At 36.1% G+C, this 17435-nt stretch overlaps 1 protein-coding gene across 6 annotated transcripts in view; it reads right to left on the bottom strand.

Moving 5' to 3' along the window:
* The window catches only part of KANSL1L (KAT8 regulatory NSL complex subunit 1 like), a 146187-nt gene that overhangs the window by 107899 nt on the left and 20853 nt on the right, over nt 1-17435 (bottom strand). The window lies entirely within an intron of this gene.

The following is a 17435-nucleotide window of genomic DNA, read 5'->3' on the forward strand; positions in this document are numbered from 1 at the left end:
ATGTGACTAATTCTGACCAATGGGTTGTGAGCAAAAGTGACCTAGTCATTTCCAGTCCATCAGACAACCTTCAAAGCCACCAGTGCAGACAGTATAGCTACAAGATGTGTGAGGATCACAGCCCAAACCACACTGGCTTTTATGTAAGCCACAGCAAACCTTGGCTCTGTTAAACCACTGAGATTAGAAGGTTAATTTGTTACTCTAGAGCCCAATCTGACTAAAACACTGAATAAAAAATGAAAATGGCATGAACTAAGAAGGGAGGGTAAGATAAAGAAGAGATGAAGAGGATGGATTCAAGGTTCACTTTAAAGCTGAAAGGACTTGGCAGAAGTATGCTGTAGGAATAAGTATGGGGAAATCAAAGATGATCTTAAACATTCTTTCACTAAATTTCGTTCCAGTTGAAAACTTTCCCTATAATATGCAATTTTGCTTGATGGTCAAACCTCATGATTAGCTAAAAAACAAACAAAAAAAAAGTTATGGAGCTCATCTTATTGTACTTCTAGTAAAAATATTCTGATAGTGAAATTGTCCACAAAAATGATTTTCATGTTCATATAGTACATTAAATTATACTACCACAGGAAAAAAAAGTAATATCAGATTAGATTTAAATAAACTAAGTAATCCTAGGGCTTTGTAATATTTGAAATGAATTTTCTGTAAAGGATACCTTATCCTATAATTTAATAGGATTGAATAAAATCTGTTTGCATATTCCATCAGTCCACATCCTTGCTTGTTTGTAGTCACCACTTAACTTGCTGAATAAAGTAAGTACAGGCTATTTAGACCAAGTGGTAAGTACAATTTCTCTTGATATTAACTTCTGGTCAACATCATGAACTTATATCCCTGCTTTAACCCTGAAATACAGTTCCCAAAATAAGATAGAGCTTTCTAATATTACATCTTAAAACACCAAGATTAAAGAGAGACATATTAATTTTGCCTTTAATATAAAGATTAGCTTACTAGTAATAATGAATCAACTATTACAAAAAAAAATCAAAAAAGAAGATCCAGTTGTGAAAAATGACAATCCCAAGAAAAGCCTAAGAAAAATATAAGGTTTGGGGGCGCCTGGGTGGCTCAGGTATGGTCCCAGGGTCCTGGGATCGAGCACCGCATCAGGCTCGCTGCTCAGCGGGGAGCCTGCTTCTCCCTCTCCCACTCCCCCTGCTTGTGTTGCCTCTTGCTGTGTCTCTGTCAAATAAACAAATAAAATCTTTAAAAAAAAAAAAAGAGAAAGAAAAATATAAGGTCTGTCCTTAATTACATTAAACTGAGCCAAACTTCGCTACTGGTGTTTGCTCACCTAGAAAGAGCTTACCTTTCCCTGGAATTTGATTCCTTCAGACCAGGGTTTGGCAAATATTTTCTGTAAAGAGGCAGATGGTAAATATTTTAGGCTTTGTGGCCAACCTGGTCTCTTTAAAATAACTACCCAACTCCGCCATTATAGCATGAGAGCAGCCATAAATGAATGGGTGTGATGGTGTTTTGTAAACTGTGCTTACAAAAACAGGCAATGGGTAATTTTGAGAACAAAGAATAAAGCCGGAGGATCACAATCCCAGATTTCAACCTACACTATAAAGCTATAGAAATCAAAACAGCATGGTTTTGGCACAAAAATAGACACATAAATCAAGAGGACAGAATAGGGTCCAGAAATAAACCCATGCATATATGATCAATTAATCTATGACAACAGAGGCAAGAATTTACAATGGGGAAAAGACAGTCTCTTTAATAAATGGTATTGGGGAAACTATACAGCTACAGGCAATAGAATGAAACTGGACCTTTTTTTTTTTTTTAAGATTTTATTTATTTATTTGACAGAGACACAGCGAGAGAGGGAACACAAGCAGGGGGAGCGGGAGAGGGAGAAGCAGGCTTCCCGCTAAGCAGGGAGCCTGATGTGAGGCTCAATCCCAGGACCCTGGGATCACGACCAGAGCCGAAGGCAGACGCTTAACGACTGAGCCACCCAGGTGCCCCAAACTAGACCATTTTCTTACATCATACACAAAAATAAACTCAAAATGGATTAAAAACTTAAATATAGGACCTGAAACCATAAAATTCTTAAAAGAAAACACAGGCAGTAATCTCTTGGTCACTGGACTTAACATTTTTCTGGATATGTTTCCTCAGGTAAAGGTGACAAAAGCAAATACTGCATTGGGACTACATCAAACTAAGAACTTTTGCATAATAAAGGAAACCATCAACAAAACAAAATGGGAGCAACCTACCAAATGGGAGAGGATATTTGCAAATGATACATCTGAAAAGGGGTTAATGTTCAAAATATATAAGGAATTCATAAAACTCAACACCAAAGAAACTAATAATCAGATTTAAAAATGGGCAAAGGACCTCAACAGACATTTATTCAAAGAAGCCATACAAATAGTCAACAGATATATGAAAAGATGCTAAATATCACTAATCATAAGGGAAATGCAAATCAAAACCACAATGAGATATCACCTCACACCAATCAGAATGGCTAGTATCAAAAAGACAAGAATAAATGTTGGTGAGAATATGGAGAAAAGGAAACTCTCATGCACTGTTGGTAAGGATGTAAACTGGTGTAGCCACAATGGAAAATAGTATGGAGGTTCTTCAAAAAATTAAAAATTGAATGATCCAGTAGTTCCACTGCCAGGTATTTACCAAAGAAAATAAAAACACTAATTCAAAAAGATATATGCACCCCTATATTTACTGTAGCATTATTTACAATAGCCAAGATAAGGAAGCAATCTAAGTGTCCATTGATAGGTGAATAAATATGTCACACACACACACACACACACACACACACACACACACACACACATAGAGGAATATTACTCAGCCATAAAAAAGAACAAAATCTTGCCATTTTGAAAACACAGATAGAGCTAGAGGGTATTATACTAAGTGAAATAAGTCAGGTAGAGAAAGGCAGATACCATATGATTTCACTTATATGTAGAATCTAAAAAAGAAGTTAACAAACAAAAACAGAAACAGACTAATACAGAGAACAAACTGGTGGTTGCCAGAGGGGAGGAGGTTGGGGGGATGGGGAGAATAGGTGAAGGGGATTAAGAGTACAAATTTCCAGTTCTAAAATAAATGAGTCATAAAAAAGGGTACAACATAGGGAATACAGTCAATAATATTATAATAACTTTGTATGGTGACAGATGGTAACAACACTTATCAATGGTGAGCATTGTATAATGTATAAAATTGTGGAACCACTATGTTGTACACCTGAAACTAATGTAACATTGTTCGTCAACTATACTTCAATTAAAAATATAAAATAAAAATAATTTTTTTAAAAAAGAAAGTAACAGGCAATGGGCCAGCCTTGGTACATGGACCTCAGTTGTCCAATTCCTGATGTAGAGAGTATTTTTATATGCTTCCTATGCTTCCCAGGGATTATGACTTCCTTTAATTATCTGTTCAAATCTTTGGCTCATATTTAATTGGGTTATCTTTTTATTGATATAAGACCTGTGTCAAACTATGTGTATTTGAAATATTTGTAATTCCCAGTCTATAGCTTGCCTTTCATTTTCCTAATAGTGTCTTTTGAGCAAAAAAGATTCTAATCTCAATGAAGCCCAATTTATCAAACTTTCCTCTTATGGATATTTTTATATCCTAAGAGATCTTTGCCTAACACAAAGTTATAGATTTATTCATGAGTCTAAAAGTTCAAGGAGTTTCAGAGTTTTGGCTTTTAGATCTATAATCCAATTCAAAGATAATTTCTGTGTATGTGCGAGATAAGAATTCAGATTCTTGGGGGGGGGGGCGGTATTGAGTTCCTGAACCATTTGTTGAAAGATTCTATTATCCTTTAGTAGAAAAAAACAAAACAAAAAAACAAAACAAACACCAGAAACCAAAACCAAAACCTTATCCTTGAACAGGTAAAAGACTATATGAATACTACATTTAACTATGTTAACTATGCTTTTTAAACCCTTGCATAACAGGGGCACTTAAGTGGCTCAGTCGGTTAAGGGTGGGACTCTTGATATTGGCTCAGGTCAATATCTCAGAGTTGTGGGATCGAGCCCCATGACAGACTCTGCACTTAGTGTGGAGTCTGCTCCTTTTTCTCTGCCCCTCTTCCTGCTCGCACTCTCTCTCTAAAATAAATAATTAAATCTTTAAAGAAAAAAATAAAATAAAAATCCTCGCATAACATCAAACATTGACAGCTAGGGTCATATAAATAAAGGAAATAAATAACATTTTAACTAACCCATATCGGGCCTTAAAGGAATGCAAAAACCAACTAACTGCTTCTCCATAACTGGCAACAAAAAATGTTATTTCAAGAATCTCTCTTAAGAGTTCTAAGCCACACAACTGAGAACAAACCTAGGAGCAAAAGTTAAGATTAATTCCCACCCAAATGTACTGTTTCAGGTGGTCTCAAGGTAGCAGTCATTAAATGCGGGAGAGTTGGATGGTCTGAGGAAAATAGTAAATTAGTCTGTAGGCTCAACAACTATGAACAAATGAGATCTTTAGCTGTGGTATTTTCACATATAACTGACTAGAGGCAAACAGAATGGAAATCCACATTTTTGAGGGAACTCTAGTAGCAAAAAAATACCACAAACCTAACATCCTCTACCTGGGAAGCCCAAATCTGCACCAACAGGAAGCAAGGGGAGAATGCAGTACAGCCTCCACTTAAGGGTACACTCTCGAACATTCACTGCAGATATAAACACAAAGCATAATGGATAAGGAATAATTCCCAAAGAGCAAAGTCAAGAGACTACGGAGGACAACGGACAAAGCCAATTTAGGATTCTACCAAGACCTTGCTGCACTTCCAGAAAAAGATGTCTTACTAATTAATTACTGTAAGGACCTATCATGTGTATCTCTTTTTTTTTTTCCCAGTGGGAGTTTTTATTGTAGCTTTCCTGTCTCTACTCTTATGTATACATACAAGAAACAAGAGGTTAAGAGGGTTGGAAAACTTGTCTATTCATTTATAGGTCACCACATCATAATGAACGATATCTGGACCTGACTGAAAGGACATTACTCCACCTAATGAATATGACTTTGAATTGTCATCCTTGAGGAATGGACGTGTTTTCCCTATGAGAAGGGAGTGTATGGATATTTGGGTGACCAAAGAGGCAAACCAAACAGACTGCTTATTTTCCCTCATTATCTAGTCTCCTCTTTTTTGATAAAAGAACCTGTTCAATTTTAGCCAAGCTCATGGTAGCTCATATTTCCCAGTCTTACCAGCAATTAGTTGTGAGTATGTCACTAGGTCCCTGACAATCAGATGTGAGCCAAATTAATGCATGCAACCTCTGGTCTTGACATTAAAAAATGTTTGTGTGTTAAAACCAGATGAACAACTGGTGAATAAATTTCAACAGTGCAGGCAAGGGCAACATCCTAGGGGATAGATAGCAAAGCCAACAGGTCCCTGCAAAACCCTGTGAAACATACCTAATCCTTGACTATGAAATGAAAGAAATATAAATTCTACCCTTTCATGTTGAGGTCTTCTTGCTAATACACCTTAGCATATAACTTAACTAATGTACCCCTCCCTCAAAATTATTTTATGCTATAAGAATCATTTAGGTTAACAAGTTCTCATTTAAAATGTTCATTGCCGGGGCACCTGGGTGGCTCAGTTGGTTAAGCGACTGCCTTCAGCTCAGGTCATGATCCTGGAGTTCCAGGATTGAGTCCCGTTATCAGGCTCCTTGCTCAGCGGGAAGTCTGCTTCTCCCTCTTACCCTTCCCCCTCTCATGTGCTCTCTCTCTCTCTCATTCTCTCTCTCTCAAATAAATAAATAAAATCTTAAAAAAAAAAAATGTTCATTGCCAGGGCACCTGGGTGGCTCAGTCGTTAAGTGTCTGCCTTCGGCTCAGGTCATGATCCCAGGGTCCTGGGATTGAGCCCTGCATCAGGCTCCCTGCTCAGGAGCCTGCTTCTCCCTCTCCTGCTCCCCCTGCTTGTGTTCCCTCTCTAGCTGTCTCTGTCAAATAAATAAAATCTTTAAAAAAATAAACAAAAATAAATAAAATGTTCATTGCCCTTAAGATTATGCCTCATTGACATACAACTTAACAACATTAATATTCTACCACCTAGTTGTATACACACACAGAAAAAATAAAAAAGCAAACAAAAATAAAAAAAACAGCTGTGAACTCTACAAAATTTTGGCATGGTGATAAACTAAGTTAAGGCGTGGGGTTTAGAATGTCCAAGGACAATCTGAGACTGGAACTTGAAAAGACATTAGAAATGAAAGGGAACAAGAATAATCATAATATATTGTATAATTCTGCCTAGAATTCTGGCAGTATCCAGTGTGTCAATTGCCTAAACTGAAAATTTCAGTATAAGTTTAAAAGAATTCACACATCAAATTGGCAAATTTAGGCTTGTTCCCCTACCACCTATCTGCCCCATCTCCCCAGCCAAAGAAATGAAGAGAGAGTAAGAGAGTTTAGGGAATATTTATGCATAGTATCAAAACAACCCCTTTTCTCTTTATTTTTTTTTAAGATTTTTTGTATTTATTTGAGAGAGAGAGAACATGCATGAGCAGGGGGAGGGGCAGAGGGGGAAGCAGACTCCCTGCTGAGCAGGGAGCCCTATGTGGGACTCAATCCCAGGACCTTGGGATCATGACTGAGCTGAAGGCAGACGCTTAACTGAAGGGCAACCCGGGCACCCCAAAGCCCCCTTTCTCTTGTATGGAAAGAATTTTGAAAGTTAATGTTCTGCTAAATAGTCTTAACTGTGTTTTTAAAATCCTTTCATAACATCAAACATTGACAACTAGGAACATATAAGAAAATAAATGAATTTTTTAACTAATCAAAACATATATGCTAAAGGAATAGTCTGAAGTTAGGCATGTCAGCAGTTTAACAAGCACTGTGTGTGTGTGTGTGTGTGTGTGTGTGTGTGTGTAGGTGTGCAATGTCTCTTCGTTCAGGAAGCCAAGCCACTACACAGTGTTTCCAAACTATACAGTGCACAAAGGCCCAGCTGAAAGTACAAGTAGTGCTAAAATCCAGCAAGAATTCTACATTTTAAACCTGCAGCTACAAATCTAAATCTGCCCAGAAGAAGAAGCACATCTTTCTTTTGCACAAAAACGGGCTAGTGGTGGTCTTGCAAGCCACTATGATGGGCACTGAAAAGAAATGAGATAAAAAATGATCAGACTACCCTCGTTACTCAAAGTGAGTACCACAAAACTGTAATTGAGTACAGGTATTTCTGCTCGGTAAAATAAAAATAGCTGAACTTATGGAGAAAACAGAATTAGAGCCAGACAACTCAAAATCAATGGAATTTTAAAATTTGAGTTCTAACAAAATAATAACAATCCTTATAAAAATATTAGTGCAGTTTTGTATCAAGAATAAGTCAGTCCACCCTTTAAAGTTTCATATCCTGGAGCTCATACTTCTTTTGATGTGGGTCCTTAAAGACATTCACTTCTAATAGAGACCAGTTTTTTTTGTTTTTTTTTTTAAGATTTTATTTATTTATTTGACAGAGAAAGGCACAGCGAGAGAGGGAACACAAGCAGGGGGAGTGGGAGAGGGAGAAGCAGGCTTCCCGCTAAGCAGGGAGCCTGATGCGAGGCTCGATCCCAGGACCCTAGAATCATGACCTGAGCCGAAGGCAGACGTTTAACGATTGAGCCACCCAGGTACCCTGAGACCAGTTTAATAGAAATTAAAAATATCATCTAGAGATAGCTTTCATCAGTAATTTCTTTTAAACACAAGGGAACTATCTTCACAATTTCTGCAAAGCAACCTGCAACTTCTTCAGATCTTTTAACATAGAATATTTTAAGCCAATAAACTAGCAACTTACTGCACTATAGGAAGGTTACTTTTACAGAATTTCTGGCATTTTTCTTATACCACTAAGGATTTCTCTTTAGTTGTGAAAAGGCTTGCCCCTGGTCATTCCGAAACATTAACGTGTTTGAAGTGCTTGAAAAAAACCCACATCAAATTTGTCATTATACTGACATCATTTGCCTATATACCAAATGTTAAAAGAAGTTTTTCAGAGAGAAGGAAAATTACATAGGTCAGAAACAGATCTACATAAAGAGAGAAAGAACACTGGAGAATAAGTGAAGATAAAATACTAACTTTATTTTTCTTACACTTAATGGATCTAACAGGTAACAAACCTGTTCAAAATAGTAATAGCAACAATTTAATACATTATGAATGTGCTCATGCATATGTGTATGCTTATATATGCCTATATATGCTATGCATGAGTGAAAGGAATAACAGAAGTGATACAAAAAATGAGAGTAAAGAATTAGGATTGTCATTATAAGGTACCTACAGGGTTCTTTGAAAGAAAACTTGGATTAACTATAAATGTAACCACTAAAAAGAGGGCATTTTTTTTAAGATTTATTTATTTATTTGAGAGAGAGAGAGTGCATATGCGCATGTGAGCAGAGGGAGAGGGAGAGAATCTTAAGCACACTCCCCATTGAGTGTGGAGCTGACACAGGGCTCCTGTGCCAAACTCAAGAGTCGGATGCTTAACCAACTGTGACACCCAGGTGCATTACCACTAAAAAGAGTTTTTTAAAAAGTATAATTGATATTCTAAGAAAGGAAAAAAGTGGAATCATATAAAATGTTCAGTTAAAACCCAAAAGTCAGAAAAAGTGTGGAAGACAAAAATAGGCACAAAGAACAAGGGCAACAAATAGAAAACAGTGACAAATATAGTAGGATATTAACCTACTACATCAGTAATCACTTTAAACATCAATGGTCTAACTATACCAATTAAAAGACAGTGATTGTCAGAGTGGATCAAAAAACAAGACCTAACTATATGTTATCCATAAAAAACCAACTTTAATATAAAAACACATACAGATTAAAAGTAAAGAGATGGAGAAAGTTATGGCATGCTAACATGAACCAGAAGAAACCAGTAGTAGCTATATTAATTTCAGACAGAGCAGACTTCACAGCAAGAAAAGTTATCATGAATAAAGGGGGGATTACAGTAAAATAAAAAGGTCTACCTCCAAGAAGATAACAATCTTTAATGTGTATGTGCCTAACAAAAGAGCATCAAACTATGTGAGGCAAAAACTGACAGAACTGCAATGAGAAATAAATGAATCCACTATTTTAGTTGAAGACTATAACACTCACTCTATCAGAAATGCATGGATCCAACAGGCAGAAAACCAGTAAGGATACAGCTGAACCATTCATCAACTAGACGTAACAGACATTGACAGCCTACGTCATGCAACAAGAGCAGATTACACATTCTTCTCAAGTTAACAAGGAACATAAAAGAAACTACATTCTGGGCCATAAAACAAACTTTAATTTTAAAAAATAGAAATCGGGTCGCCTGGGTGGCGCAGTTGGTTAAGCATCTGACTCTTGGTTTCGGCTGAGGTCGTGATCTCAGGATGCTGAGATTGAGCCCCGCGTTCAGCTCCATGCTAGTGTGGAGTCCGCTTGAGATTCTCTCTTCCTCTCCCTCTGTCTCTCCTGCTTATGCTCTCTCAAATAAATAAATAAATCTTAAAAAAATAAAAAATAAATAGAAATCACACAATGTCTGCTGTCAGACCACAATGGAATTAAATTAGAAATCAATAACAAACAGAGGTGCCTGGCTGGTTCAGTTGTAAGAGCATGTGTCTTTTGATCTCCAGGTCATGGGTTCGAGCCCCATGTTGGGTGTAGAGATTACTAAAAAACAAATAAATAAATAAATAAACAAAACAAAAACACTGCTAACTGAAAAATCCCCTAAATACTTGAAGACTAAACTATACACTTTTAAGTAATGCATGGGACAAAGAAGAAATCTGAAGATAAATTTTAAAATACCATGAGCGAATGAAAATGCAAATATAAGCCACCAAAACTTGTAGGATGCAGTGAAAACAGTCCTTATGGGGAACAGTAAGAGAAAGTTACACAATTTATAGCATTAAATGCATTATTAGAAAACTTTTTAAAAATCTAAAACCAGGGGCACCTGGGTGGCTCAGTCGTTAAGCATCTGCCTTCAGCTCAGGTCATGGTCCCAGGGTCCTGGGATCGAGCCCCACATCAGGCTCCCTGACAGGCAGGAATCCTGCTTCTCCCTCTCCTACTCCCCATGCTTGTGTTCCCTCTCTCGCTGTGTCTCTCTCTGTCAAATAAATAAATAAAATCTTTTTGGGGCGCCTGGGTGGCTCAGTCGTTAAGTGGCTGCCTTCAGCTCAGGTCATGATCCCAGGGTTCTGGGATGGAGCCCCACGTCGGCCTCCCTGCTCCGCGGGAAGCCTGCTTCTTCCTCTCCCACTCCCCATGCTTGTGTTCCCTCTCTCGCTGTGTCTCTTTCTATCAAATAAATAAATAAAATCTTTAAAAATAAATAAATAAAATAAATAAAATCTTTTTAATAAATAAATAAAAATAAAAATCTAAAACCAATCACCCAAGGTTCCACTTCAGGAAACTAGAAAAAGAAGAGTATATTAAACCCAAAGTAACTAGAAGGAAAGAAATAATAAAAACTAGAGAAATCAATAAAACTGAAAATACAAAATTGAGAAAATCAACAAAACCAAAAAAAAAAATGGTTCTTCTTAAAGATCAATAAAATCAATAAGTCTCTAGCCAGACTAAATAGAAAAAAAAGATGACACAAACTCCTAACATTAGAAAGGAAAGAGGAAATATCACCACAGATCCTATGGACATTAAAAGGATAATAAAGGAATATTACGAACAACTCTAAGTCCAGAAATTTGATAACCTAGATGAAATGGCCAATTCCTTGAAATGCACAATCTACCAAAACTCATACAAGAAGAAATAGACAGGGAGGTGGGTAGAGGGGTGAATTAAATAGGTAATGGGGATTAAGAAGCGCAGTTGTGATGAGCACTGGGTATTATATGGAAGTGCTGAATCACTATACTGTACACCTGAAACTAATGTTACACTGTATGTTAAATAATTGGAATTTAAATAAAAACTTAAAAAAAATACTCCTGGGTTTGTTATAAATAAAATATGTAAATTTTAAAAAGGAAGAAATAGACAACCTGAATAGCCGTATATCTATTAAAGAAACTGGATCAGGGGTACCTGGGTGGCTCAGTTGGTTAAGGGTCTTTGTTTCAGCTCAGGTCATGATCTCCTGGTCGTGGATCGAGCCCCGCGTCAGGCTCTGAGCTCAGCGTGGAGTTTGCCTCAGATTCTCTCTCCCTCTCCCTCTTACTCACTCTCAATCCCCCTCTCAAACAGATAAATAAAAAAAAAAAAATCTTTTAAAAAAATAAATTGGATCAATATTTAATAGCCTTCCAAAAGATAAAGTACCAGGCCTAAATAGGTTCACTGGTAAATTCTACTAAAAATTTAAGGAAGAAATTTTACCAGTCCTCTAAAATCTCTTTCAGAAGATAGAGGCAGAGGGACTACTTCCTAACTCATTCTTTGAGGCCAGCATTACCCTAATACCAAAACCAAAGACATTACAAAGAAAACTACAGATCATTATCTCTCATGAAGATAGCTGCAAAAATCCTCAACAAAATATTAGCAAATTAAATTCAACAATGTATAAAAAGACTTATATACCATGACCAAGTGGGATTTATCCCAGGTATGCAAGACTAGCTCAATATTCAAAAATCAATTAATATAATCCATCACATCGTCTTATCAATAGATACACAAAAAGCATTTCACAAAATTCAACACCTATTCAGGATAAAAACTCTCAGTTTTACTAAAAAAACAAAAACTCTCAGTTAACTAGGAATACAGAGAATTTCCTCAACCTGCCAAAAACCTACAGCTACATCATATTTTTAATGGTGAGAAACCAGAAGTTTTCCCACTAAGATTAAGAACAAGGCAATATATCCCCCTCACTTCACATTTTTCAACATCATAGTAGAAACCCTAGCTAATGCAATAAGAAAAGGAAATAAAAGAAACACAAGGTGTGTAAGGAAGAAATAAAACTTTTTGTTCACAGATGACATGATTATCTATAGAAAAATCCAGAAGAATTACACACAAAAACCCCTGCAACTAATAAGTGATTATAGCAAGGTTGCAGGATACAAAGTTAATATACAAAAGTCAACTGCTTTCCTACATACCAGCAATATACAAGTGGAATCTGAATTAAAAACATATTACCATTTACATTAGCAAACCCATAAATGAAATACTTAGGTATAAGTCTTACAAAATATACGCAAGATCCATATGAGGAAAACTTTAAAGCTCTGATGAAAGATATCAAAGAACTAAATATTCCATATTCAAAGATACAATATTGTTAATATGTCAGCTTTTTCCAACTTGATTCAATGAAATCCCAATCAATTCTGTCTATATCTTATTTCTCAACAATAATAAAATGGACAACCCAATTAAAAATAGGCAGAGATCTGGATACCCCACCAAAGAACATACAGATATGGCAAGTAAGCATATTAAAAAATGCTCAACATTGTATGTCATTAGCGAATTGCAAATTAAAGCAACAGTAAGATACCACTATACACCTAGTGGAATAACCAAAATCCAACCCTAACATCAAATGCTGACAAAGATGTGGAGCGATAGCAATCTCATTCACTGTTCATCGGAATGCAATAGTATAGCCACTTTGGAAGAAAGTTTGGCAACTTCTTACAAAACTAAATATACTCTTACCATACAATCCAGCAATTGCACTTCTTGGTATTTACCCAAATAAACTGAAAATTTATGTCCACACAAAAACCTGCACATAAATATTTATAGCAGTTTTATTCATAATTTCCAAAGCCTGGAAGTAACCAAGACATCTTTCAACAGGTGAATAGATAAGTAAACTGTGGTACATCCAAACAACAGAATATTATTCAGCACTAGAAATATGCTATCATGTCAGGAAAATACATCAAGAAAACTTAAATGCATATTACTAAGTGAAAGGAGGCAATGTGAAAACGCTACACACTGTATGATTCCAACCCTGTGACTCTAGAAAAGGCAAAACTATGGAGACAGTAAAAAGATTAGTGGTTGTCAGGGATTGGAGGGAGGGAAGGATAAATAGGCAGAACACAGAGGATCTGTAGGGCAGTGACTATTCTGTATGATACTACGATGGTAGATACATGTCATATATGTTTATCCAACCCATAGAATATGTAACACCAAAAGCGAACCCTACTGTAAACTATGGACTTTGAGTGATAATGTGTCTATACAGTACCACTGTGGTAGGGGATGGAGGGCTCCCTGCTCAGCAGGGAGTCTGCTTCTCCCCCTCCCTCTGCCCCTCCACCCCATTTATGCACGCACGCACTCTCTCTCTCTCAAATAAATAAAATCTTAAAAAAAAATAGACTGCCAATTTACACCAAAGTAAAAACTCAAAGAAATTTGAATATATGGGGACTAATTTGGGGAAACAAAGAGACTTTTCTCTCCACACCCAAGACACCTGGGTGATTTGGAAGATACTCTCAGGTTTCGTCAAATAAAACAAGACTTAACCTTATGTTTCTTCCTTTTTTACAACTTTGGAGGATCAGAATATGTCTGTGTCAAAATCTGTGAGTATTCTCATATGTATCCTAGATGAAAGTAACTGATCATCGTTTCCCAGATGACACGAAATGTTAGAACTCTAAGGTTTTACCACCAGATGAGAGGGAACATAATTGTAGCAGAGTCTGTCAGTGACCCACCTATATCCCCTGACACTTACCAGTTCAGCACACAAAGACCTGACTTCCAAACGCTAGCACCTGCATTTCTTTGACCCAGGGCTTTTTTTGTTGTTGCTTGAGCCTGATTTGTCACCCAAGTGGCAGAAGAAAAGGGTGAGGGATTTGACACAACCAGGAACAGCCTTCACTTAGTAACTGTGACCTGCTGTACAAATACACCAGTTTCCTCACCTCTCAAATTAACTCAAGCATGTATTTTACACTGGCTCCCCAAGTTTCTCATGGAATAAAGCTCCAGTCTCTCACAATACTAAATTGCTTGATAAGACACTCTTTATTAGCTTTCAAATCAGTACCTTTATATTTATATAAAGGCACTTTATATTTAATGTTTCATCTAATTATCTCTAGAACTCTTTAAGGTAGATCAAAGGAATCTGATTCAAAGGTTTAAGAATAATATTAACCTCAGGGCACCCGTCTTGCTTAGTCAGAAGAGCATGTGATTCTTGATCTCAGACCAGTGAGTTGAAGCCCCAGTTTGGGTATAGAGATTACTTAAAAAAAATAAAAAATCTTAAAAAAATAATAATAATATTAATCTTTGCTCAGGGTCACAGAGCAAGCCATGCATGACTCTAACACAAGGAGGTCCAAAACCTGTGCTGCTTCACCAAAGAACAGATACTGGGGGTGGTTCTGTTCTTATTATAGTATAAGGATTATATCTCAAACCAACAAAAACCCTAAAATCCTATTTCCTTTCCAAAGGAAAATGGCTTTAAAAAATTTTTTCTAATGTACACTAGTCTCTAAACCACAAGTTATTTTTAAGATAATTAGTAATGGCATTATGAATTAATCCATTGCCTACATTTTTGGAGGGAAAAGGGGCAAGTCAAATACATATTTAAAATAACAATGGTGGGGCGCCTGGGTGGCTCAGTTGTTAAGCGTCTGCCTTCGGCTCAGGTCATGATCCCAGGGTCCTGGGATCGAGCCCTGCATCGGGCTCCCTGCTCAGTGGGAAGCCTGCTTCTCCCTCTCCCACCCACCCTGCTTGTGTTCCCTCTCTCACTGTGTCTCTTGCTGTCAAATAAATAAATAAAATCTCAAAAAAAATTTTTTAAAAAAATTTAAACTTAAAAAAGCATTTATAATAATATAATCTAAGGTTTTTTAAGATAAATATATTTTACTTACCAATTTTTAAAAGTTACAAATGTTAAGTATTATAATAAAACAGTTACTTTTAAAGGTCTATCTTTTGTCATGTATTTCATTCATTCGTTCATTGAATACATACACAATGCTGGTTCTAAGATGTATAAGATACATCTTTTTTTTTTTTTTAAGATTTTATTTATTTGACACAGAGAGAGAGAGCACAAGTAGGCAGAGCGGCATGCAGAGGGAGAGGGAGAAGCAGGCTCTCCGCTGAGCAGGGAGCCCGACGCGGGGCTCGATCCGACGACCCTGGGATCATGACCTGAGCAGAAGGCAGTCGCTTGACCAACTGAGCCACCCAGGCACCCCTATAAGATACATCTTGTGGCCAGTTTAGTACTGGAGACAAAGGAAGAAAGTGGGGGAAATAAAGTAAAAATAAACTACAGAATGGAAGAAGAAAAGATAAACATATATGGAGAGAAATTTCATAGATTGCCAACCACAATTTTTATATCTTCAAAACTGCATATTCAAATACAGAAAAATTCATTTAGTCAACATATATAAAAAAAAAACACTAAAAAGTAGACAATGCTAGGCAGTGGGTATACAATGACAGAAAAAGTGGTATTTGCTCTTAAGTTACTTAAAATTAAGTTGAAGTCAACTGTAGTATTTGCCATTGTAGACCTTATAATTAAATTGAGAAGTCTATTCATATTCAGTAGATATAAAAAAAATTTAATTGTGTTAGCACTCACTTAAAAATTTAGGTCCACAAAATGCATACTTTTACCTATTTTATGTTTAAGGTTTAATTCTGAACTTCATTCATTAAAAATATTCATCTAGGGATGCCTGGGTGGCTCAGTTGGTTAAGCAGCTGCCTTTGACTCAAGTCATGATCCCAGGGTCCTGGGACTGAGTCCCGCATCGGGGTCCCCGCTCATCAGGGAGCCTGCTTTTCCCCCTGCCTGCCACTCCTCCTGCTTGTGCTCTCTGACAAATAAATAAAATCTTTAAAATAAATAAATAAATAAAAATATTCATCTACATTTGAAAAATCAATTTCCAGAAATGTAAAGAAAAATAAACTTGAAAAAATAAAAAATAAACTTAAAAAACACCTTATATCAGAATAAATGTATTAAATTATTGAGTGAACTTAAACTGAAACAGCACTAATTCCAGTTTAAAAAAACAGAAACCATTTTTACATTTACATCAAAAGATACAAATACTTAAAAGTTGTGTTATTCTCAAAATTCAGTAAGCATCAAAATTAATAAAATGTTGAGAAACAATCTTTTCTACAAGAAATCTCTTCACATTAGTAAAAATATTCAAAACAAAGTTAATATCCAATTTTGCAGGAAGTATATAAAATCAAGAAACGCAAAGAGTTCAAATAGCAAAAAACAAACATAAAAACCTAAACAATTATCAAATAATTCAGTGAACTAAAGAAATCAAATAATTATTATACGAATTTTGTATTACTGATTTGAATTGATCAGATGAGTATAACCTGAGAATCTAGAATATAGATATGAGCTTTAATAACCTAATATTAAATGGTCAATAATGCAAGATGTTAAAAGTATATATCTTAATATTAAACTTCTTAGATTCTTTATTTTCCTAAAATGCATGTCTGGTGTTCCTGAGCCTTCCAACTGATTACAAAAAAAAAGAAAGATAGAATGAGAAATAAACTTTCAAAGCCTGAACCCAACTTTTTTCCAGACTACTTTACTTCAATTTTCATCAATAAACTGGTGAAGCTGACAAGAAAAGAGACGAATATTGCTTGATGCTTTGTATAAAAATTTTTTTAATAGTCTGAATCTCCCTATTTATGTTTTATATAAATGTCTAAAATTAGTGTTCTCTGACTAAATTCAAGGAGTAAATGCAAATCTTTTTTTTTTTTTTTTTTTGATTTAATTTTTTATTTGACAGAGAGAGCGAGCGAGAGAGGGGACACAGGCATGGGGAGTGGGGGAGGGAGAAGCAGGCTTCCCGCAGAGCAGGGAGCCCGATGCGGGGCTCGATCCCAGGACCCTGGGATCACGACCTGAGCCGTAGGCAAACGCTTAACAACTGAGCCACCCAGGCGCCCCGAGTAAATGCAAATCTTAAAATGTCTTGACCAATCAGTAATCATATGCTTGGTATATAAGATTTTTTTTTTTAAGGTTTAAAATGTGGTTTCCATCCTTACTAGGTGTTGGGTTATTAAGACTAATAGGTATATTAGCAAGTCACACAGGACAAAATATGATTTAATGATAAATTGTATGGCAGATTAAGTACTATAGGAGATCAATGAAAGAAAATCCTAATGAAGGTCAAAATAGTCTAGGAAGACATGATTTTCTGATTTTTGTTTCTAGCTTAAAAGAGTCAAACCTGCCCATTAGCTGTCCTCAACAACAACAAAAAGTAAGTAATTTACTAAATTTATCT

This window comes from Halichoerus grypus, chromosome 4 (assembly GCF_964656455.1).
Source record: "Halichoerus grypus chromosome 4, mHalGry1.hap1.1, whole genome shotgun sequence".
Lineage (NCBI taxonomy): Eukaryota > Metazoa > Chordata > Mammalia > Carnivora > Phocidae > Halichoerus > Halichoerus grypus.